This window comes from Arvicanthis niloticus, chromosome 9 (assembly GCF_011762505.2).
Source record: "Arvicanthis niloticus isolate mArvNil1 chromosome 9, mArvNil1.pat.X, whole genome shotgun sequence".
NCBI classification, from domain to species: Eukaryota; Metazoa; Chordata; class Mammalia; order Rodentia; family Muridae; genus Arvicanthis; species Arvicanthis niloticus.
In genome coordinates, this window is record NC_047666.1 from 7477658 (window position 1) to 7501722 (window position 24065).

A 24065-nucleotide genomic window follows, 5' to 3' on the forward strand; every position below is an offset into this window, starting at 1 on the left:
TCTTCAGAGGTCCTAGGTGATCACGCAAACCCCGGACGAGCTTCCCGGCCCATGCACCAGGATGTAAGGCTCGGGAAGCCCCCAAAGGGGACCCCACTCGAGTCAGAGGATGACGCGCACCCAAAGGACACACGGAAGACCAACTTGATGCAAGAACACAAGGTAGTTTAATGGCGGAACGTTCCGGGCCGACACGTGTCTCAATGTGGGAGACAGGGGCATCGACCTCGTGGCTCCAGGGTTTAGGGTTTATATAAGCTCGGGGTGGGGAAAAGGAGAAACTTTCGCGCGGGTGCATACGATTGGTTGTTTTCCAATTTTTGAACATCTGGCCAAACTGGTCCATGGGGGCGGGGAGCAGTTCCTTATCAGGATCTTCATTCCTGGGATGCATTCCTGGGATGCCTCGGTAGCCCATTGTCCTGTAATTCTGCATTCTTTGTTTACGGATTAACTGGCCTCTGGTTGGCAAACCAGAGGGGCAACTTTAGCTACTCAGGCTAGGGAAAAAGAATCTATAATTCATGGGACCCATAAAATTTTCTTTTAATTTCTTCAGTTGAGGAGCATCTGGGTTGTTTCCAGTTTCTGGCTATTATACGTAAAGCTGTTATGAACATAGCAGAACATGTGTCCTTGTGTTATGGTGGAGCTTTTATTGGGAATGTCTCCAGGAGCAGTATATCTGGGTCTCAGGTAGAACTATTGTCACTTTTCTGAGAAACTGCCAGATTGATTTCCAGAGTGTCTGTACAAGTTTGCAACCACAGCAATGGAGGAGTGTTCCCTTGCTTCACTTCTTCACCAGTATGGACTGTAGCTTTAGTTTTTGGTCTTAGCCATTCTAATAAGTATGAGTTGGACTCTTATTTTTGTTTTTATTTGCATTTCCCTGATGACTAAGGACTTTGAACATTTCTATAAGTGCTTCTTGTCTATTTGAGATTCTTTTGCTGAGAATTAATCTGTTTAGCTCTGTACCCCATTTTAAATTGCATTATTTGGTTTGTTGCTGTCTAACTTCTTGGGTTCTTTATATATTTTGGATACTATCCTTCTGTCAAAAGTCAAGTTGGTGAAGATCTTTCCACAATCTGTAGGCTCCCATTTTGTCCCATTGACAGTGTTTTTTGCCTTACAGAAGCTTTTCAGTTTCATGAGATCTCATTTATAAATTGTTGGTCTTAGTTCCTGACCTATTGGTGTTCTGTTCAGAAAATTGTCTTCTGTATCATATTAGTTCAAGGCTCTTTGCCACGTTCTCTTCAATTAGATTCAGTGTATCTGGTATTATGTTGAGGCCTTTTTGCAGAGGCCTGAGTTTTTGCATTCTTCTACATGAAGTTAGACCAGCACCATTTGTTGAAGATGCTTTCCTTTTTCTACTCCATGGTTTTGATTTCTTTGTCAAATATCAAATGTTCATAGGTGTGTGGGTTTATTTCAGGGTCTCCAGTTTGATTCCATTGGTCAACTTTTCTGTTTATATATCTACACCATGCAGGCGTAATTATTACTGGTCTGTCATACAGCTTGAGATTAAGAATAGTGATGGCCATAAGGCAGAGGAGGCTGGACTCCCAGGAGTGCTAACATGCCCAGGAGTGTAGGTGAGTAAGCTGCAATCCTCACACCCCAAACAAGGAGTAATTTGTGATGTGCTGGGACCCAGGAACTCTTTTAAAGCCAGTGACACAAAACCCTTCCTGTCTGTGCCTCCACCTGGAGCAGCCCTAAGCCTTCAGCTCTGTACCCAACCCCCCAAAACCCAGAGGAGGCAGGAATCCCAGGAGTTCTAAAACTTCCAGGAGTGTAGGTGAGTCACAACCACCCCCTGCACCCTGAGCAAGGAGTAATTTGGGACACTCTGAGACCAAGGAATTCCCTCAAGGCAAATGGTACAGGAAACTTCTGGTCATCACCTGGAGCAGCCCTAAGCCTTCAGATCTGTACCCACTCCCACACCCCCAAACCCAAAGGAGACTGGAATACCAGAAGCTCTAACACATAGGAACATAGGATGATAGGATCACAGAATCTCAGGAGCTTGGGCACAGCAAAATTTCCAGAGTCCAGAAGCAGCCTGACTCCCAGGAGTTATCACAACCAGGGTCTCAGGATCACAGGATCACAGGATCACAGGATCACAGGATCACAGGATCACAGGATCACAGGATCACAGGATCACAGGATCACAGGATCACAGGATAACAGAGACAACTGGATTCTGAGGAGTTCTGACATAGCCAAGATAACAGGACAGAAAGGCTCCAGTCAGAGATAGTGAGTGAAGGTAGCACTAGAAATAACCAGATGGCAAAAAGCAAGTACAAGAACATAAGCAACAGAAACCGAGGTTACTTGGAATCATCAGAATCTAGTTCTCCCAACATAGGAAGTTCAGAATACCCGATGACACCTCTGTTGAAATTTCTCTGTTTAGATCTGTACCCCATTTTAAAAATTGGGTTATTTAGTTTGTTCATATCTAGTATCTTGGGTTTTTCGTTTTGATTTTTTAAAATAGATTTTGGATGTCATCCCGCTGCCAGATGTGGAGTTGGTGGAATCTTTTTCTAAATTGTAGGGTGCTGATTTTTCTTGTTGATGTTGTACTTTGTTGTTATAGAATCTTTTTAGTTTCACGAGGGTCCATTTATGAATTGTTGATCTTAGTGCCTGAGGTATTGGTGTTCTGTTCAGGAAGTTTTCTCCTCTGCCAGTGCATTCAAGGCTATTCCTCACTTTCTCTTCTATCAAGGATTAACAGGTGAGAGAGAACCTTACCCCAATTCCCCACCTGGCAGCCCCTCTGGGCAAACCTAGCAGTTGTGAGCTCCATCCTGTCCCATCTGAACTTTATTTCCCTTGGCCAAAGCTCTGCCTGAATTCCAAGGCCTTTGGCTGGCCAGAGACAACCAGGTTAGTTCTTCAAACTCCAAACTCCTGCCTGCTGGGTTCCCTGCAAGCCCAACAGCGATGAGGTCTGCCTTGTCCCCTCTGTCTTCCATCTTCTGGATGTCCACACACCTAACTACAATGCAGATGCTGATGTAAAGTGAAAAATTACATATATATATATATATATATATATATATATATATATATATATATATGCTTTTTCTTTACCCTAGACCTAGACCTGAACAAAAGAATGTAAGTTCCAGAAAGCAGGACTGAATGTAAGATTTTCACTGCCCCGGTACACATTCCGGGTAGAGGACATTATCCCTGAATCAGAGGACACTTACTGGATTACATTCCTCAAGCCTCAGGGAGTAGACCCCACCTGTGGGTGGGAAAAGCCCAAGACAGGAAGACAGATTTCTGACCACAGAGAAAGATGCAAGCCATTTAGGTGGGGCTATAGGCAGAAGAAGTGAAAAATAGTTTACCTGAAATAGTTAGTAATGATCGTTTAGGGTAGGTTCCTCTGAAATGTTCCACTGTTCTGGGTTGCCACCCCCTGCCCCCCTTGGTCTTTCCAGTGTTACAACCTGTTGGTGTTCAAACTTTGTAAAGCAACCAATCATGTGTAAACATTCGAAAATTCCTCCCTTTCCCTATAAAAGAAACCCCTCAACTTGCTGGCCTTTTGTCAAAATTCTGTTCCTGTGTGGATAAGCAGTTTTGACCTTGGCTAGCCAACTCCCCAATAAACCTCTGCTGATTGCATCCAGGTATGGTTTCTTGTGATTCTTGTGTGGTTGTGATTTCCTGAGACTTGAGGAAAGGTCTCCCGAATTTGGGGGTCTTCACCTACAACTGTCAGCTACCATCAAGTGAGACCCCAACCCCAATTTCCTATCTGCACATCTGGACATAACCAGCAGTTTCAAGCAATGTGCTGCCCACTCTACTACATTTTCTGAGCTACAACTCTGTCTATATCTCTGGAGATCTTCTGCTGCCCAGAACAAACAGAGGCCTCAACCACCAGGGTCCATCAGCTTTATCTGTGTCTTTGGATTTTTGCTCCCTTAAGGGACTACCAGGATTGCAAAAACTAGGGACAACCAGATGGCTAAAGGCCAGTGTAAAAATGCAATCAACAAAAGCCAGAGCAATGTGGGACTACCAGAACCTAGGTATTTTCCAAGTTCTGAATATCTTAACATTCCTCAATTGCAGGAAAATGGTCTTATGTCTAATCTTATGAAGATAATAGGTACCATTATAGAGAAAAAAAAATTGCTTACAGAAATACAGGAAAAAACAATTACACAGGTGAAAAAAATGCACAAAACTGTTCAAGATCTGAAAATGGAAATAAAAGCAATAAAGAAAACACAAACTGATACAATCCTGGATATGGAAAACCTAGGAAATTTAAACAATATGTTTCTACATCTCCAACTCTATAGAGGATACTAGAAGGAAAGCTTCAACATAAGGATGGTAACTAGACCCAAGACAACACAGAAATAGATAATTCCATTCCAGCAAAACCAGAAGAAGATACATGCATGCACACAGACAGACACAGACACACACACACACACACACACACAGAGTACCACTATTAGTTCTTTTAAGAAAAAGTCCGCAGTTCAGAACAGACAACTCCAGACCACGCGGTTCGGGGGGGTGGGGGGGGGAGGAGGTTTATTCAGGGAATAGGGGGATAGGGCAAAGGTGGGGAGAGGAAGGTGGAAGAGATAAGAGAGAGAGAAGTAGAGGCCGGCCATGACCACGTGGAGAGAGAGGAAGGTGGGGGAGAGGACAGAGAGGCAAGAGGGTAAGAGAGAGAGTAAGAGAGTAAGAGAATAAGAGAGAGAGGAGGGGGCAAGCAGCCCCTTTTATAGTGGATCGGCCTACCTGGTGGTTGCCAGGTAACTGTGGGGAGGAGCATACCTGGCTGTTTCCAGGTAACTGGGGAGGTGGAGTTTAGACAGAATACTAACAACCACCACCAACATCAAAATAAGAGGAACTAACAGTCATGGGCCATTAACATCTGTCAACATCAATGATGTCAATCCTCAATAAAAAGACATGGACTAACTGAATGGATGTATAAACAGGATCAGTCATTCTGTGCATACAAGCAACACATCTCAGCAGAAAATATGAACATTACTTCAGAGTAAAGGGCTGGAAAAAGGTATTCCAAACAAATGGACCCACAAAACAACGTGGAGTAGCCATTCAGGAAGAACTGTTTAATAGATTTGAAGACATATTCTTCAGCTGAAGTCTCAGGGATTGAGTTGCAGAAACTTTGACCCATTTTTTTTTTTTTTGAGTTCTAATATGGAAGAAATGGCATTTATATCTTCCCACTCTGAATTAACTCATGGCTTGCTGTGTCTACCTGTTTGTGTACTGTACCTAAGTGGTAGAATTTTGACTAAGAACATTTAACTAAGTAATAACTGACCATTGGGAATTACATATGTATTTTTATAACTTAGTTGCTCTTTTTCAGTCTTCAGTGTACCAACATTCTTGTGGTAAATGGGCATTACAGAGTCATTCCTCATGTAGATATGTGGAATACATTTCAGTTTCGTTCATTGGGTTCCCACCTCTGACAAAATTAAAACAAAAAATCAGGTAGAATTAGACAGGAAGATGCCATGCTGAAAAGTATTAGCAAATACAAAGTGTTGAAAATGATAGCCTTTGTTCTGTGGGGGTATCTTAACATGTCCAATTCTTTCAGATTGTGTGTCTCCATTTATGCTGATCTAGCCTTTCACAGTGGAGTCCAACTGCTCCCTGCTGTAGGCAGCAGAGACTATAATCTATGTTTTTACAGCGAAGACCCATTGTAACACTTCATTGCTAAAGTAGGTTTTCTTCCAGCTGGCTACTTTTCACACAGCTGTACCAAGCATCGGATTTGCATATTGCTCCCTAGGGAGGATCACCCCTACAGGTCTAAGACAAAAGCTAGCCTCTCTTGTTGTCTTGACTACTCAAGACATTTTTCTATCAAGTTCTTAGAATGAGGTGCCTGGCTCAGCTCCTAGGACTGCTTGTGCTCTGGATCCCTGGTGAGGAAAAAACCAATGATCAAGGAGAATGTGGAGGGATGGGGAATTCTGGGGACCTGATGATGCAGATGTATATTCTGTCCATGTATGAGATTTCTAGCCTTTTCTCCATGAATGGGCTTGTGAGGCTTAGAGGGTGAGGGGATGGAAACCTGTGCTTTTTGTGGCAGCTCAGAAGAATTTCCAAAGCTGAAGGATTAGGTGATTTTGAGAGTCTTCATGCTTTCTCTACTTAAGTATTTTATGTTGAATATTTTTAGAATATGAATGAAAGTCATGACCTCAGTAATTAAGAAGTTGATAAAGTAACATAATATCATCATGTTTGTGCATAACCTTTCATTTCTTCTATTTCAGGAACCACTGGGGATATTGTGATGATCCAGGCTGCACTCTCCAATCCTGTCACTCTTGGAGAGTCAGTTTCAATCTCCTGCAAGTCTAGTAAGAGTCTCCTGCATAGTGATGGCAAAACTTACTTGTATTGGTTTCTGCAGAGGCCAGGCCAGTCTCCTCAGCTCCTCATATATCTGATATCCAACCTTGCTTCAGGAGTCCCTGACAGGTTCAGTGGCAGTGGGTCAGGAACAGATTTCACTCTGAGAATCAGTAGAGTGGAGGCTGAGGATGCAGGTGTATATTACTGTATGAATGGTGTAGAAAAACCTCCCACAGTGATATAGCGCTGAACAAAAACCTCAGTGCTTGAGGAGACAAAACTGCCTGGTATGTTCTTTGTCTGAGTGTAACATGATGTATTGTACATGACAAAGTGAAGCCAACTTAAGAGACACTTGTTTTCTCTAACTTTCATCTATGGGCACAATGAATCCCTAGGAAATGATACTTTCCATAAGAGTTCATGCAGGTAGAAGGACAAGCATGGGATGTCACTCAGGGTCTTGTAGGATGATAGATAAAAGTGTACTCACTTACTCCCATAGTAGGAAGGCCCGCACCTTGAACAGGGCTGCTTCAGTGTGCATATCTTTGGCCCTGTGTTTAATTTTCAATCTCATTTCAGGACTGCACATATCTGATAGTTATCTGGATGTATCATGCCCGCACCCTGTCCCCAATTTTTCAGTATAGCCACATTGAATAAAATTTTCTTCTTCTCGATTTTACTTTCAAGGTGGATTATTGAGGACAGGTTACTTGCTGAGGCTTGATGTACAGTATGTGATTCTATGTTATGTAGCAATGGGAGATTCTCTTGAGACTTTGTAAAATGAAGATGTTGAGAGATTCAAACTAACAAGTTCCTGAGTCCTCAGAACACGTGGTAACTATACATTCAACATGGAATTATTACCTAAACATATACAAAACTAAAAGTATAACTTAACTAATCAACAAGGAACCTAGCAGTCCATTGCATAAGTAGGTAATGAAATAAACAGACAGTTCTCAAAAGACACAGCATGAATGAACAATATACAACCTCTGGCTCTTGCAATCTTTCTGCCCCTCTTTTGTAATGGGCCCTGAGGCTTTGAAACACGATTTGTTATAGATGCCCTTGCTATGGCAGCGCACACAACTGACATTTAATCACTGCACTTGACCTTTTGTGAATCTTTGTTTTAGCCTCTATCTACTACCTACAAGTCTCTAATGGGGTCTGAGAGATGTATTATTCTATGTATAGAGAGAAACAAATTTTGAGGGTAGTTTGACACTGGTTTTATTTAGCAAAATAAGATAAGTTGGTTCCTGGGCTGTGTGACCTCTGAAACCTTGCTTGTTGGCTACAAGTCAGTAATAGACATATGTTTCTTCCAGTGGAGTAAATCTAAAACCTAACTTTAAATAGCTATTGAATAACTCTGAATAACATCTGAGCCATTGGTAGTCACATTATCAAGTCCTCAAGTCCGAGCAAAATGTTGAGGCCCAGGCTGCCCTGCATTTGGCGGCCACTGTATCTCGGCCCAAGCTGCCACTCCAGTCCGAGAGTCGGGGTTCAGCAAGAGAGAGAGTGAGGACAGACTCAAAGAATGGAGACCAGACAGAGTGTGATTCAATCCTGTTTATTCTTCAGTCTCTCTTCCTGGTCCAAGTACCAAGTCTAGCTGTACTCTCTAAAGAGTCTCCCTAAAGAGTATATTTCCTCTAAGTGTCTGAATCTCTCATCTCTCTTCTGTCTGCCTCTCACCTTTATATGTCTCACTTCTAAGCCATGCCTTTTGGTCACACCTTTAATCATGACCTTAGGTCTTGTCTCTAAATCTGATCTCTAGGTCACACTCTTAAGTCACACACCTTGAATCTCACACACCTTTAATCTCAAGCACCCAAGGTATCTAAACCAAGATTATCAGAGTGTGCTCAGCTGTTGTAGGCTATTGTAATCCAAGTCTCATGTCAGGGTATATGGCTCAAGATGGCTGCAAAGCTGATAGCTGCTTTCTGCTAAATGTCGGTCCCCAACATAAAGCAGTAAGGGAAAAAGGCAAAGTAACATATAAAGGCAGACCTATCAGAATTACACCAGACTTCTCACCAGATACTATAAAAGCTAGAAGATCCTGGACAGATATCATACAGACCCTAAGAGAACACAAATGCCAGCCCAGACTACTATAACCAACAAAACTCTCAATTACCATAGAGGGAGAAACCAAGATATTCCATGACAAAACCGAATTTACACAATATCTTCCCACAAATCCAACACTTTAAAGGATAACTGATGGAAAACTCTAACACAAGGAGGGAAATTATAACTTAGAAAAAGCAATAAAGTAATCTTTCAACAACATCAAAAGAAGATAGCCACACAGAGATAATTCCACCTCTAATAACAAAAATAACAGGAAGCAACAATCATTTTTTCCTTAATATCTCTTAATACCAATAGACTCAATTTACCAATAAAAAGACATTGACTATCAGACTGGATACATAGAAAGGATCCAGAATTTTGCTGCATACAGGAAACGCACCTCAGTGACAAAGATAAATAGTACCTCAGAATAAAAGGCTGGAAAACAATTTTCCAAGCAAATGGTACCAAGAAACAAGCTTGGAATGGAATAGCCATTCTAATATCAAATAAAATTGACTTTCAACCAAAAGTAATCAAAAAAGATAATGAAAGACAGGTCATACTTATCAAAGGAAGAATCTACCAAGATAAACTCTCAATTCTGTGCATCTATGCTCCAAATGCAAGGGCAACCACATTCATAAGAAAAACTTTACTAAAGCTCAAAGCACACATTGCACCTCACACAATAATAGTGGGGGATTTCAAGACTCCACTGTCAACAATGGGTAGACCATGGAAACAAAAACTGAACAGAGACAAAATGAAATTAACAGAAGTTGTGAACTAAATTTAACAGATATTTATAGAATGTATGATCCTAAAACAAAAGAATATACCTTTTTTCTTAGCACCTCATGGTGCCTTCTCCAAAATAGACCATATAATTGGTCACAAAACAGGCCTCAACAAATACAAAAATATTGAAATAATCCTTTGCATCTTATGAGATCACCATGGACTAAGGCTGGTCTTGAATAATGACAAAAACAAGGGAATGCCCACATACATGTGGAAACTGAACAATGCTCTACTCAATGATGACTTGGTCAAGGAAGAAATACAGAAAAAAAACAAAGACTTTTTAGAATTTAATGAAAATGAGGACACATTATATCAAAACTTTTGAGACTCCATGAAAGCAGTGCTAAGAGAAAAACACATAGCTCTAAGTGCCTACAAAAAGAAACTGGAGAAAGCATACACTAACAACTTGACAGCACACCTAAAAATTCTAGAACAGAAAGAAGCAAATACACCTGAGAGGAATAGATGGCAGAAAATAATGAAACTCAGAGCTGAAATCAACCAAGTAGAAACAAAAAGAACTACACAAAGTATCAACAAAACCAGTAGCTGATTCTTTGAGAAAATCAACAAGATAGATAAAACCTCAGCCAGATTAACCAGATGACAAAAAGGTAGTATCCAAATTAATAAAATCAGAACTAAAAAGGGAAACATAACAACAGAAACTGAAGAAATTCAAAAAATCATCAGATACTACTACAAAAGACTATACTCAACAAAACTGAAAAATCTGGATGAAATGAACAACTTTCTAGACAGATACCAGGTACTAAAGTTCAATCAGGAGCAGGTCACGCATCTAAACAGTTTCATAACATCTAAAGAAATAGCAACAGTCATTAAAAGTCTCCCTATCCCCCCCACCCCCCAAAACCAAGGACCAGATGGTTTTAGTGCAGAATTCTATCAGACCTTCAAGGAAGACCTAATGCCAATTTTCTTCAAACTATTCCACAAAATAGAAACAGAAGGAACACTACCCAATTTGTTCTATGAAGCCACAATCATGACCATACCTAAACCTCACAAAAAACCCAACAAAGAAAGAGAATTTCAGACCAGTCTCCCTTATGAATATAGATGAAAATACTCAATAAAATTCTCGCAAAATGAATCCAAGAACACATGAAAACAATCATCCATCATGATCAATTATGCTTTATCTCAGGAATGCAGGGACGGTTCAATATTTGGAAATCCATTAATGCAATCTACTATATAAACAAACTCAAAGAAAAAAACCCATATGATCATCTCACTAAATGCTGAAGAAAGCATTTGACAAAATTCAACATCCCTTCATGGTAAAAGTCTTGGAAAGATCAGGAATTCAAGGCCCATACCTACACATAGTAAAAGCAATATACAGCAAGCCAGTAGTCAACATTAAAGTAAATGGACAGAAACTTGAAGCAATCCCACTAAAATCAGGGACTAGACAAGGCTGCCCACTCTATCTCTACTTATTCAATATAGTACTGGAAGTCTTAGCAAGAACAATTAGACAACAAAAGAAGTCAAAAGAATACAGATAGGAAAGGAAGAAGTCAAAATTTCACTATTTGCAGATGATATGATAGTATACTTAAGTGACCACAAAACTTCCACCAGAGAACTCCTATACCTGATAAACAACTTCAGTAAAGTGGCTGGATATAAAATCAACTCAAACAAATCAGTAGCCTTCCTCTACTAGAAAGTTAAAGAGGCTGAGAAAGCAAGTAGGGAAATTATACCCTTCACTATAGTCACAAATAATATAAAATACTTTGGTGTGAATCTAACCAAGAAAGTAAAAGTTCTGTATCACAAGAACTTCAAGTTTCTGAAGAAAGAAATAGAAGAAGATCTCAGAGAATGGAAAGATATCCCATGCTCATGGATTGACAAGATTAATATAGTAAAACTGGTCATCTTGCCCAAAGCAATCTACAGATTCAATGTAATCCCCATCAAAATTCTAAATCAATTCTTCATTTAGATAGAAAGAGCAATTTGCAAATTATTTTGGAAAAACAAAAACCCAAGATATCAAGAACTATTCTCAACAATAAAAGAACTTCTGGATGAATCATCATCCCTGACCTCAATCTGTACTACAGAGGAATAGTGATAAAAGGTGTATGGTATTGGTACAGAGACAGGCAGGAGGATCAATGGAACAGTATTGAAAACCCAGAAATGAACCCACACACCTATGATCACTTGATCTCTGACAAAGGAACTAAAATGGTCCAGTGGAAAAAAGGACTGCATTTTCAACAAATAGTGCTGGTTCAACTGGCGTTCACGATGTAGAAGAATAAAAATTGATCCATTCTTATTTACTTGTACAAACCTCAAGTCCAAGTGAAGAAAGGACGTTCACATAAAACAAGAAACACTGAAACTAATAGAAGAAAAGGTGGAGAAGACCCTGGAAATCTTAGGCACATGGGAAAAGTTCCTGTACAGAACACCCATGGCTTATGTTCTATGATCAAGAATTGACAAATAGGACCTCATAAAATTGCAAAGTTTATGTAAGGCAAAGGACACTGTCAATAGGACAAAATGGCAACCACCAGATTGGGAAAAGATCTTTACCAATCCTCCATCTGATAGAGGGCTTATATCCAATATATACAAAGAACTCAAGAAATTAGATTCCAGACAACCAAATAAAACTATTAGAAATGGGGTACAGAACTAAACCAAGAATTCTCAACTGAAGAAACTCAAATGGCCAAGAAGCATCCAAAAAAATGTCCAATGTCTTTCATTATCAGGGAAATGAAAATTAAAACAATCCTGAGATTCCCCCTCACACCAGTCAGAATGGCCAAGATCAAAAACTCAGGTGATAGCAGATGCTGGCGAGGACATGGAGAAAGAGGAACACTCCTCCATTGTTGGTGGGATTGTAAGCTGGTACAACCACTTTGGAAATCATCTGGTGGTTCCTCAGAAAATTTGACATAGCATTACCCGAGGACCCAGCTATACCACTCCTGGGCATATACCCAGAACATGCTCTGACATAAAACAAGGACACATGCTATGTTCACAGCAGCCTTATTTATAATAGCTAGAAGCTGGAAAGAACCCAGATGTCCTTCAACAGAGTAATGGATACAGAAAATGTGGCACATTTTACACAATGGAATATTACTCAGCTGTTAAAAATAATGAATTCGAGAAATTCTTGGGTAAATGGATGGAACTAGAAAATATCATCCTGAGTGAGGTAACCCAATCATAAAAGAACACACATGGTATTCACTCACTGATAAGTGGATATTAGCCCCAAAGCTTGAAAGAGCCAAGATTCAAATCATAGACCACATGAAGCTCAAGACAAGAAAGACCAAAGTGTGGTTGCTTTGGCCCTTCTAGTAGGAATAATAAAATACTCATGGGAGCAAATATGGAGACAAAGTGTGCGACAGAAATTGAAGGAGGGGCTGTCCAGAGACTGTTTTACCTAGGTATCTATCCCTTGTGCAGTCACCAAAGGTAGAAGCTGTTGTGGATGCCAAGAAGTACATGCTGATAGGAGCCTTATATAGCTGTCTCCTTAGAGGTCTGCCTCTGTAAGTATACAGAGGTGGATGCTCACAGCTAACCATTGAACTGATCAAGAGGTTCCAATGGAGGAGTGAGAAAAGAATGAAGGAGCTGAAGGGTTTGCGGGCCCATGAGGAGAGCAACAATACCAACCAACGAGAGCTCTCAGGGTCTAAACCACCAGCCTGGGAGCACATAGGGAGGGACCCATAGCCCCAGATATATATGTAGGGGAGGATGACATTGTCATGCATAGGTGGGTGAGGAAGTCCTTGGTCTAGTGAAGGCTGAAAGCTGATTGTGGGAGAATTTGAAGGTGGAAAGGTGGGAGTGGGAGGATGGGGGCATATCCTCAGAGGATATGCAGAAGGAGGTGGGAAGTGATAGTGGGTTCCTGTGTGCAGGGCAAATGGAGAAAGGGTATTACATCTGAAATGTAAATAAAATATCCAGTAAAAAAAATTTTTAAAAGAAATGAATGCAAATAGCCATGACTGTACAAGATGCTGAGATTAAAATATGCTTGAAGGCTCAGTCTTAAATAAAGTTTTTATGTTCCTCCTTTTATGGTCAGGGACCATTGTGGAAGAGGAGGCAGAAGGAATGTAAGAGCTGGAAGTGAGAGAACAGAAAAAAATAGTAGCAAACTGAATTTAAGAACACATTAAAACCACCATTCACCATGATTAAGTAGGATTTATCCCAGGAATGTAAAAATGGGTCAACATATGGAAATCCATTAATACAATCCACTATATAAACAAAGTCAAGGGGAAAAAATAACTTCATGATCATCTCATTAGATGCTGAAAAAACCTTTGACAAAATCCCATAACCATTTCTGTTAGAAGTCTTGGAAAGATGAGGAATCCAAGGTACATACGTAAACATAATAAAAGCAACATACAGCAAGGCAACAGCCAAATTAAATAGAAAGAAACTTGAAGCAATTTCACTAAAATTAGGGACTAGACAAGGCTGCCCATTCTCTCTGTATTTATTCAATATAGTAATTCAAATCCTAGCCAGAGCAATTAGACAATAAAAGGAAGTCAAAGGGATACAAATTGGAAAGGAAGAAATCAAGATATCACTATTGGGGATGATATGATAGTAAACATAAGCAACCCCACACATTCCACCAGAGATCCCCCATAGCTGATAAACAACATCAGCAAAGTGGCTAGATATAAAATTAACTCCAACAAATCAGTATCCTTCCTATACATAGAGGATAACTGGGCTGAGAAATTAATTAGGGAAACAATACCTTCATAATAGTCACACATAATATAAAATATATTAGTGTGAATCTAACTAAGCATGTAAAAGATCTGTATGACAGAAACTTCATGTCTCTGAAGAAAGAAATAGAAGAAGACCTCAAAAGACAGAAATATGTCTTTTATTTCCATGAATTAGCAGAATTTACATATTAAAAATGGGCATATTGCTTCTTTCGGTCTGGGCCCGAGCACTAAGCTGATACCCGGTGGCAGCTCTGCACCCAATCTTACAAAACCCAGAGGAAGTCAGCCTCCCAGGAGCTCTAACATGGGCAGTATCTTTGGTAAGGAGACAGTAACACTTGCCCCAAACAAAGAGTAACCAGAACCCAGTAGCACCCAATAACTCACTCATGACATGGAGCAATGGTTCCTTCAAGTCTGCGCCCTAGCCCTGAGCAGATCTTGGGCCCCAGCTCTAACCCCAGTAGTAACACCCACCCCACACAATTCTGAAACAACCAAGATAATAGGAAAGACAGGCTCCAGTCAGAGACAGGGCAGGTAGCACTAAGGAGATACAGATGGCAAAAGGCAAGGACAAGAACATAAGCATCAGCAACACAGGGTACTTCTCATTAGAACCTAGTTCTCCCACACAAGAAATTATTGAATTCCCCATATCATCAGGAAAGCAAGATTCAGATTTAAAATCACTTCTAATGATGATGATAGAGGACTTTAAGAAGGACATAAATAACATTCTCAAAGAATTTGAGGTGAACACAGATAAACAGGTAGAAGCCCCTAAAGAAGAAACACAAAAATCCCTTAAAGAATTACAAGAGTACACAACTAAGCAGGTGAAGGAATTGAACAAAACCATCCAGGACATAAAAATGGAAGTGAAAACTATAATGAAATCTCAAAGGGAGACTACCCTGGAGATAGAAAACCTAGGAAAGAGATCAGAAGTCAAAAGATAGAAGAGAGAATCTAAGATGCAGAAGATATCATAGAAAATATTGGCACAACTGTCAAAGAAAATGCAAAATGCAAAAAGTTCTTAACCCAAAATACCCAGGAAATCCAGGACACAATGAGAAGACCAAACCTAAGCATAACAGATACAGATGAGAGTGAGGATTCCCACCTTAAAGGGCCAATAAATGTCTTGAACAAAATTATAAAAGAAAACTTCCCTAACCTAAAGAAAGAAATGCCCATGAACATACAAGAAGCCTCCAATACTCCAAATAGACTAGACCAGAAAAGAAATACCTCCCATCACATAATAATCAAAACTTCAAATGCACAAAACAAAGAACAAATATTAAATGCAGTAAGGGAGAAAGGCCAAGTAACATATAAAGGCAGACCTATATGAATTACACCAGACTTCTCACCAGATACTATAAAAGGGAGAAGATCCTGGACAGATGTCATACAGACTCTAAGAGAACACAAATGCCAGCCGAGGCTACTATACCCAGCAAAACTCTCAGTTGTGCTGATGGAGAAACGATATTCCATGACAAACCAAATTTACACAACATCTTTCCACAAACCCAGCATTACAAAGGATAGTAGCAGAAAAGCTCCAATACAAGGAGGGAAATTATACTCTAGAAAGAGCAAGAAAGTAATACTCTTCCAACAAACCCAAAAGAAGATAGCCACACAGAGATAATTCCACCTCTAATAACAAAAATAACAGGAACCAATAACCTCTGTTCCTTAATATCTCTTAACATCAATGAACTCAATTCACCAATTAAAAGACATAGGCTAATTGACTGGATATGCAAAGCATTATGCTGCATACAGGAAACCCACCTCAGTCACAAAGACTGACTCTACCTTAAAGTAAAAGGCTAAAAAACAATTTTTCAAGCAAATGGTCCTAAAAAACAAGCTAGAGTAGCCATTGTAAAATCTCCAGCCCAAGAACACAAAGGGAGGCACTCATGGCTCTACCTGTATAGGTAGTTGAGGGTGGCCATGCCAGGCATCAGTGGAAGTGGACAGGCTTGGTGCCTAAAAGTTTAGATTTCCTACTGTTGGGGAATAGCTAGGATTTATTGCATAGCCATTATCTATTTGGAGAAACCTGTGTAATTGTTATTAAAATGAAATTATAATTTCTTAAATGGTACAAAATTTACTTTAATTTCAAATTTAAGGTTTTCATTGGTATGATATAAAAGTGAGATGATTATTGTTACTTTCAAAGGCATTATGCCTATATAACATAGTTAGAAATACAAGGCTTAGACCCAGTCCTTCTTTAACTTTTTTAACTGATTTGAGATGGATAGCCTGTGAGTTAAGGGCCTATAGCAAATTCATGGCTCTGAGTTTATTGTTAGTGTGTTTTCTATATTTTATTTAGAAATAGCTGAGAGGAGTTAACAGACAATAGTCCAGATTACCTTACATGGATAGTTGGTTTTTAAAATGTCAGAAGTCCACAGACTTGACATTACAAACATTTCTGTATTAATGTTCATTTTAATGAGAGACCTGTCTGCTCCTGACAGCTTCCTGTCTTGAATTCTAAGAAGAATTAGAGCATCTTTGGAGTTACTCTAGTTGTGGTGAGACAGCCACTAGGAAATAATTGGCTCTTTTCATCTAAAGACTAATTACTGTCCAGAAAAGGACACACTTGCAGAATAGTTGACTGATCAAATCTGCCAAGACAGAGTAATCAGCCCTTAATAATTTTGCATCACTAGGTTTCCCAAATGATCCTGGGCCAGAAGGCTGAAGATCGGATACTCCAACTTTTGTAGTATAGAGACTGTCCAGGTGTTCAGCGGTCTCTATAAATTGGCTAAGTTTTAGAAGCTATGCTTTGTGCTTCCCATAATTTCAGTTAACTCAGTCATTCTGGATTTCTGATGGGGTTGAAAACTTATAGTTTCATAGCCAATCCTGGCTATTTACTTTGAGAGAAAAGATTTGAGTGGATGGTTTTCAGCTGACATTAATTCTAAAGCCAAGAAAAAAGCCAGGTTCAGAACTAAGTCTTTTATTTAGGAGAGATGACAGAGGTTCTGGTTAGTCAACAAAATGATGGACTGGTGTTGCCGCCAGCAGCAACACTATTGAACCGGGTTTACCTGTAAGAGAAGCTGAGAATAGGGAAACGGGCGGGAAGAGATGAAGCCAAGACAAAGTTCTCTGATCAAGGCTCCAAGTTTAATAATTTGCTTTCACATATAAAGGGGAAGCCCCACCCCCAGAGTCTCTTCTCGGTTCAGCCCAGGGGCTGGGCAAGGAGATAGCAGTCCAGAAGGTGTCAAGGCTAGCTCAGCAGGCAGTCCATTCTTCTTAGCTCAGGTAGCAGGCTCCAAGGTGCCATGGCTGGTAATGCAATGCATCTCCTAGGTCCTACTGTTGCTTGGTCTATTGTGGTGAATGATTTTGCAGGCCTGGGGGAATGGCACAGACTAGGTATTAGGTCTATCTTTCACCTTATGGACACAAATAGGTATAGTTATGCCTTAATTGTATTTTGAGAGAAAAGTTTTATTTTAACAGGAAGGGTGATATGTAAGAGGAGCTAAGGGTGGAGGAATAAGGAGAGGAAAAGGAGGAGTAAGGAGAGGAGGAGGAGAAGGAGAGGAGGAGCTAGGAGATGAGAGAGATAAAAAGAGAGACGGGAACATGGATGCGAATGCTCGTGTATTACTGCCAGTCAAAGAAAGTTGGTATATCTAGGTTGGGTATTGGGTTACACTTCTGATTGTATGAGTATCTTGTTATTGAGCATTACAAAACTTACAAAGCCTTTGATTAACATTTATAAAAAGTTACTAATAAAAAAAGTTAGAACCCATTAGGAAAAAAATGAGCATGTTATCAAAAGCAATATTCACATTTAATGCAAAGCCGTGTAATATTCCAACTCAATTCTTCACAGAAGTAGAAAATAGAAACTTTCAAATTCATCTGGAATAACAACCTAGAAAATTAAAAATTATTCTCAACAATAAGAGAAATTCTGGGGCAATCAACCTCCTTGAACTCAAGCTGTATTACAGAGCAATGGTGATAAAAAAAAAAAAAAGCATGGTATTGGTACAGAGATAGACAGTAGATCAGTGGAATAGAATTGAAGACCCAGAAATAAACCCACACATCTATGGTCACTTGATCTTTGACAATGATGCCAAACCAACCAATGAAAAAAGACAGCATTTTTGACAAAAGTTGCCGATCCAACTTGAGGTAGGCATGTAGAAGAATGCAATACAATGCTTTTTTTTTTTTTTTTTAATCTTCTTGTACAAAGACCAATTCCAAGTGGATCAAGGAACTCCACATAAAACCAGATATGATGAATCTAATAGAAGAGAAAGTGGAAAAGATTCTTGAACAAATTGGCACAGGGGAAAATTTCCATAACAGAGCACCAATTGCCCAGGATCTAAGACCAACAATTGACAAATGGGAACTCATAAAATTGAAAAGCTCCTGTAAGGCAAAAAAAAACCAAAACCAAAACGAAAACAAAACAAAACAAAACAAACAAACAAACAAAAAACCAGCAATTTACAGATTGTCAAAAGATCTTGACCAACTGTACATCTGGTAGATGGCTAATAATCTAAAATATACAAAGAACTGAAGAAGCTGGACTCCAGAAAATTAAACAACACTATTAAAACATGGGATACTGAGTTAAAAAAAGATTCTCAACTGAGAATCTCTAAATGGCCAATAAGCACATAATGAAATGTATAACATCCTTAGTCATCAGCAAAAGGCAAAAGCAAACAACCCTGAGATTCCACCTCACATCAATCAGAATGGCTAAAATCAAAAATTCAGATGGCAGCAGATGCTGGTGAAGATTTGGTGAAAGAGGAACATTCCTCCATTGCTTGTGGAAATGCAAGCTGGTACAAACACTCTGGAAATCAGTATGGAAGTTCCTCAGAAAACTTGAAATAGCTCTACCTGAAGACCGAGCTAAATCACTACTGGGCATGTACCCAAATGATGTTCCAACATATAACAAGGACACATATTACTCCACAATGTTCATAATAGCCTTTTTATAATAGTCAGAAGCTAGAAACAACCTAGATGTCCCTCGACAGAAGAACTGATACAGAAAATGTGGTACATTTACATAATGGAGTACTGCTCTGCTATAAAGACAATGACTTCTTGAGATTTGCAGGCAATTGGATGGAACTAGAAAATATCAACCAGAGTGAGGTAATCCAGACACAAAGGACACACATGGTATGTAGTCACTGATAAATTGACATTAGCCCTAAAGCTCAGAATACCCACAATACAACTCACAGGCTATATGAAGCTTAACAAGAAGGAAGACAAAAGTGTTGATAGTTCAATTCTACTTAGAAGGGGGAACAAAATAATCACAGGAGGAAGGGGGAGGGAGGGAACTGGAAGAGAGGGAAGAGTGGGAGGGTATCACAGGAACAGTTATGGGAAGACAGAAGAGAAGTTCAGAGGGTCATGAAAATAAATAGAAATACATAGCAGTGAGGGGTGGAGAACAGGGTGTAGACACTAGAAAGTCACAGATACCTGGAAAGCTAGAGGTTCCCAGTATCCAACCAGGTAGCTGAAGTACCTAACAAAGGGGCAGACCCTACAAGCAGCTGAGTCAGATGCAGATTTTTGTGCCCAACCAATGGACAGAAGCTGCTGGTTGAATTAGAGAAAATCTGAAAGAAGCTGAGGAGGAGGTTGACCCTGTAAGAGGATCATCAGTCTTAATTAATCTGGATACCCAAGATCTCTCAAACACTGGACCACCAAAAAATGCAATATATACAAGCTGATATGAGGCCCCCAACACATATACAGCAGAGGACTGCTGGGTCTGTGTTGAATCAGAGATGATTCACCTAATCCTCAGGAGACTGGAGACCCCAGGGAGTTTAGAGGTCAGGTGGGATATAAGATGTGGGTGAGAACAGCCTTATGGAGACATGGGAGGTGGGTTGGAGGTATGGGATGTGGAAAAGTGGGAGGGTGGACTGGGTGAGTAATAAAATCTGGAGTATAAAAAAATAAATAAAAAGAAAGAATCCAAAAAAAAAAATAACCCAAAGTATTTCCAGTCTAAGAGAAACACAGGGACAAAAAATGCAGCAAAGACTGAAGGAAAGGCCATCCAGAGACCTCCCCACCTAGGGATCCATCCCATCTGTGGACACCAAACCCTGATATTACTGCTCATGCCAAGAGTTACTTGCGGACCAGAACCTGGTATAGCTGTCCCCTAAGAGGGCCTGCTAGTACCTGACTAATACAAATGCATATACTCATATCCAACCTTTGGGCTGAGCCTGGGGATCACAATGGAAGAATTAGGGGAAGAACTGAAGGAGCTGATGGGACTAGCAACCCCAAGGGAAGTACAACAATATTAACTAACCAGACCCCTACCCAGATTTCTCAGGTACTAAACTTCCATCCAAAGGTCCATGGCTCCAGCTACATATGTAGTAAAGGATTACCTTATCTGGCATCAATGGGAGGAGAGTCTCTTGTTCATGTAGAGGCTTGATGCCCCAAAGTAGGGTGATGCTAGAGAGGTGAGGGAGGAGTGGGTGGGTGGGTGGAGGAACACCCTCATAGAGACAAAGCAGAGAGGGGATTGCGTGTTTGTGGAAGGGAGACCTGGAAGGGGGACAACATTTGAAGTTAAAATAATCAAAAAAAAATATATATATATTGCATCTTAGTTTTGGCCTATGGGACAGGGTTAGTGTTTTGAATACATCAACATGATAAAAAAATCTTCTCTTGATCCAGGCTGACTCATAATGTTGGTCTAATGATAAATCAGTCAATACTGTCTATGAGGGACAGTATGTATTTTATAAAGACTTCAGAAGTACTTAGATGTTGGGAGCCGACTTTAAGCAGAAATCGGCTAGAAAGCAACTATCAACTTTGCAGCCATCTGGAACCATATACCCTGATGAAAGACTTGTTTTTCAATAGCCTACAACAGCTGAAGCATACTCTGATAAATATATTGTTTATCCCACATAGCTTGTTTTGCTGTTTAGTGACCCCAGCTTCATGGTGCATGTGGTAAAATGTTTTCACCTGTGTTCCTCTGCTTGTGCTTATAAATACCCAGGATTTCCTTGTAAGTGTGTGGTGTAGTAGTAGTAGGTATGGTGTGTGTGTAGTGGTTAGTTACAGTTGTGAATATAGTCTGTGAGAGACAGTAAAGGAGACTTGACTAAAGATCCTTTGGTTTGTTTCTGTTCTTCATGTCTCTTCCCCTTCTCCCCCCCACTCTCTCTCTTGCTAACCCTGACCTGTGGAACAGAGAGGGTCACAACACTTAGCCATCATCTGCTTTATTCTCAGTGGCAAGACATGCAAATAAAAAACTTAGTTTTCATATTTAAAATATAAACATTTTAATACATTGTACTCAAAATCTTTTCCAGTGGGGAGACTCATAGATGGTTATAAAATTTCTATTCTATATAGCATAAGATTGAATACCATTTGTGCAAACCATTGGAATTTCTAGTTTCATTTGTCTAATTAACACTGTTGTGTTATGAAGGATATATGCTTTATGTTTCAACAATTAAAGTCTCTTCAGCAAATTCTGAGACAATAAGGGAGTCAATATTGCTCTGGATTGAAAACAAGGGTATGAGATTTTACTCTTTCATATGAATTCAGCAATTCAAAGAAACATATTATGTTCACTGTTCAACACTGCATATGAAAAAGCATCCACATTCTTATCAAATTTTGATGCTTTATTAAGATTAGCAGCAGAGGGAGACATAATATGTTTAAGTAGAGACCAAGGAAGTCTATCCTGTGTCAGTATTTAAAGTCACTTGAGAGTCCAATTATTTACATAAGTGCCTGTTTCATGTTGTCTACCTGATGCTTAGAATATTATAATATGGTATATCTCTGTCCTGTGTCATGATAAGCATATACACAGAGAAACAGGGAAAGTATCCCACGACCACAGCTTGTTGGACCCATGCTCCTCTGCATTTCAGGTCAGACTATTAGAAATGAAGGAATATGTAAATACTTTTCTTCATTTTGTATCTCTGCATCATATGTTATTGTTACTGTTTAGATCTAAAATTGAGAAAATAACAATAATCTTTCAACATTTCTAAGTGGCTTAGAGATGGTTTGCATGTACATAGCAATGCTGTAATTTATGTTTCATGTGGTTTTCAGCCTCCAGAAATGATATTGTGATAATCTAGACTCCAGATAGCCTGTGTATGACTCCAGGAAAGAGAGTCACCATCAACTGCCATCCTATTAGAACAGGGCCATACATATGCACTGGTATCAACAAAAACCAAGCCAGACTCTCATCAAGTTTAGTATTGATCCTATCTCTGGAATCCTCCCAAGGTTCAGTGTTAGCAGCTCACAGACAGGTTTTACCCTCAGTGTCAACATCCTGCATTCATAACACTGTGGATCTTATCACTATCACCAGAGTTATGATTCCCCACTTTTGGTAATACAGATCATAATATAAACCAACCAGAGAAAGCAGAAGTGTGAAGCTGAGCTGCCCATCTGTCTCTGATTGGACATTTAAGTGGTTGTTAACATTTCTGAGGTACAAGTAGGCTTGAAGTTTAAAGTCACATTTAGCTAAGAAAACCCCAGTTACTCCCTTCCAGCTGAACTGAATTTATTCCACATCACCTACACAATCACATACCTGATAATGACTTTCTTTATATAATAAGCACCATTAATTACACTGAGCCACACCACAGAACAAAGGCATTTAAGCCTGAATGAAGATATTAAGTGGTTTTATTTATTTATTTTTTAACTTTCTCAAGTGCAATTTGAACAGTGTTCTAATTCATATAAAGAAATCTGCTCCAAGCACACAGAGGTCAGTGCTAAAACACATCATATTTTTAAGCTGAGTAAATTGCTTTTGTCATCCGTCCAACAAAAATGTAAATTCATTTTTGTTTTTATGACTTTCACAAACTCTCTAATGTAGCTCAGAAAACAACGTTCAAATATTTTACACAGTTAACACAGTGACTCATTTATGGAAACCAGTTATAATATGAAACTATCAAGATTCATGTGAGACCCAAAGTGTCCATCATTCTGTAGACTCAAGTTCAGTTTTTATGAGTTCAAATTAGTGGAAAAGTAAAGTTGATTTTACAAACATTTGGTTATAGTTGTCTGTCAAGATGCAAAGCATTTAGATAGATTCCTTTTGGAAGTATGGAAGTTTGAGAATCAATGAAACTGTGTTTGCAATGTATGTGAGCATGCACAGCCTCTCCCACTATGAGCATCTTTCACCAAAGGAGTACATTTGAGAGATGTGTGACCTCACCATGGTCTGGATGAGTATTATTGTCACTCAGAGAACATGATTTCCTCAGAGCATTGCTGTCCTTTCATATAACTAATGACTTTGCCTCTGAAAGTCAGATATTGCTATGTATCCTCCATTGTGGAGCATACTGAGCTGTTCCCCTGCCCTGAAATACTGTGAAGTCCATGAGAGCTCTTCCCCTCTAATAACAGGAAAAAAACTAATGATTTTTCTGCTTTATAGTTTTGTGCTTTTCTGAATATTCTATAGTTTGAATAATAATAAGGTAATGAAGTATTCATACTGGCTGCTGTATGGAATATGCAATGATATTTCCTTCATGTATTTTTAGATGTCAATATCTCATTTCTTTTTTGTGCTCATAATCCATGGATAGGTATGCCATGGTTGTTTATCCATTTATCTATAGAAAGGGATCATGTTTATTTCCAGGTTTTATATATTTTTTTAAAAAGCTGTAATACATTCTCCATGTTCATTTTTGTATGGAAATGAAGATTTAAATCCTTGAAGTGACTACAGAGCTTCAGGATGACAGTATGAACATGCTT

General features: G+C 39.4%; 1 protein-coding gene across 1 annotated transcript in view; it reads right to left on the bottom strand.

The window, feature by feature from the left end:
• Positions 1-24065, bottom strand: part of LOC117714973 (uncharacterized) — a 46223-nt gene that overhangs the window by 12608 nt on the left and 9550 nt on the right.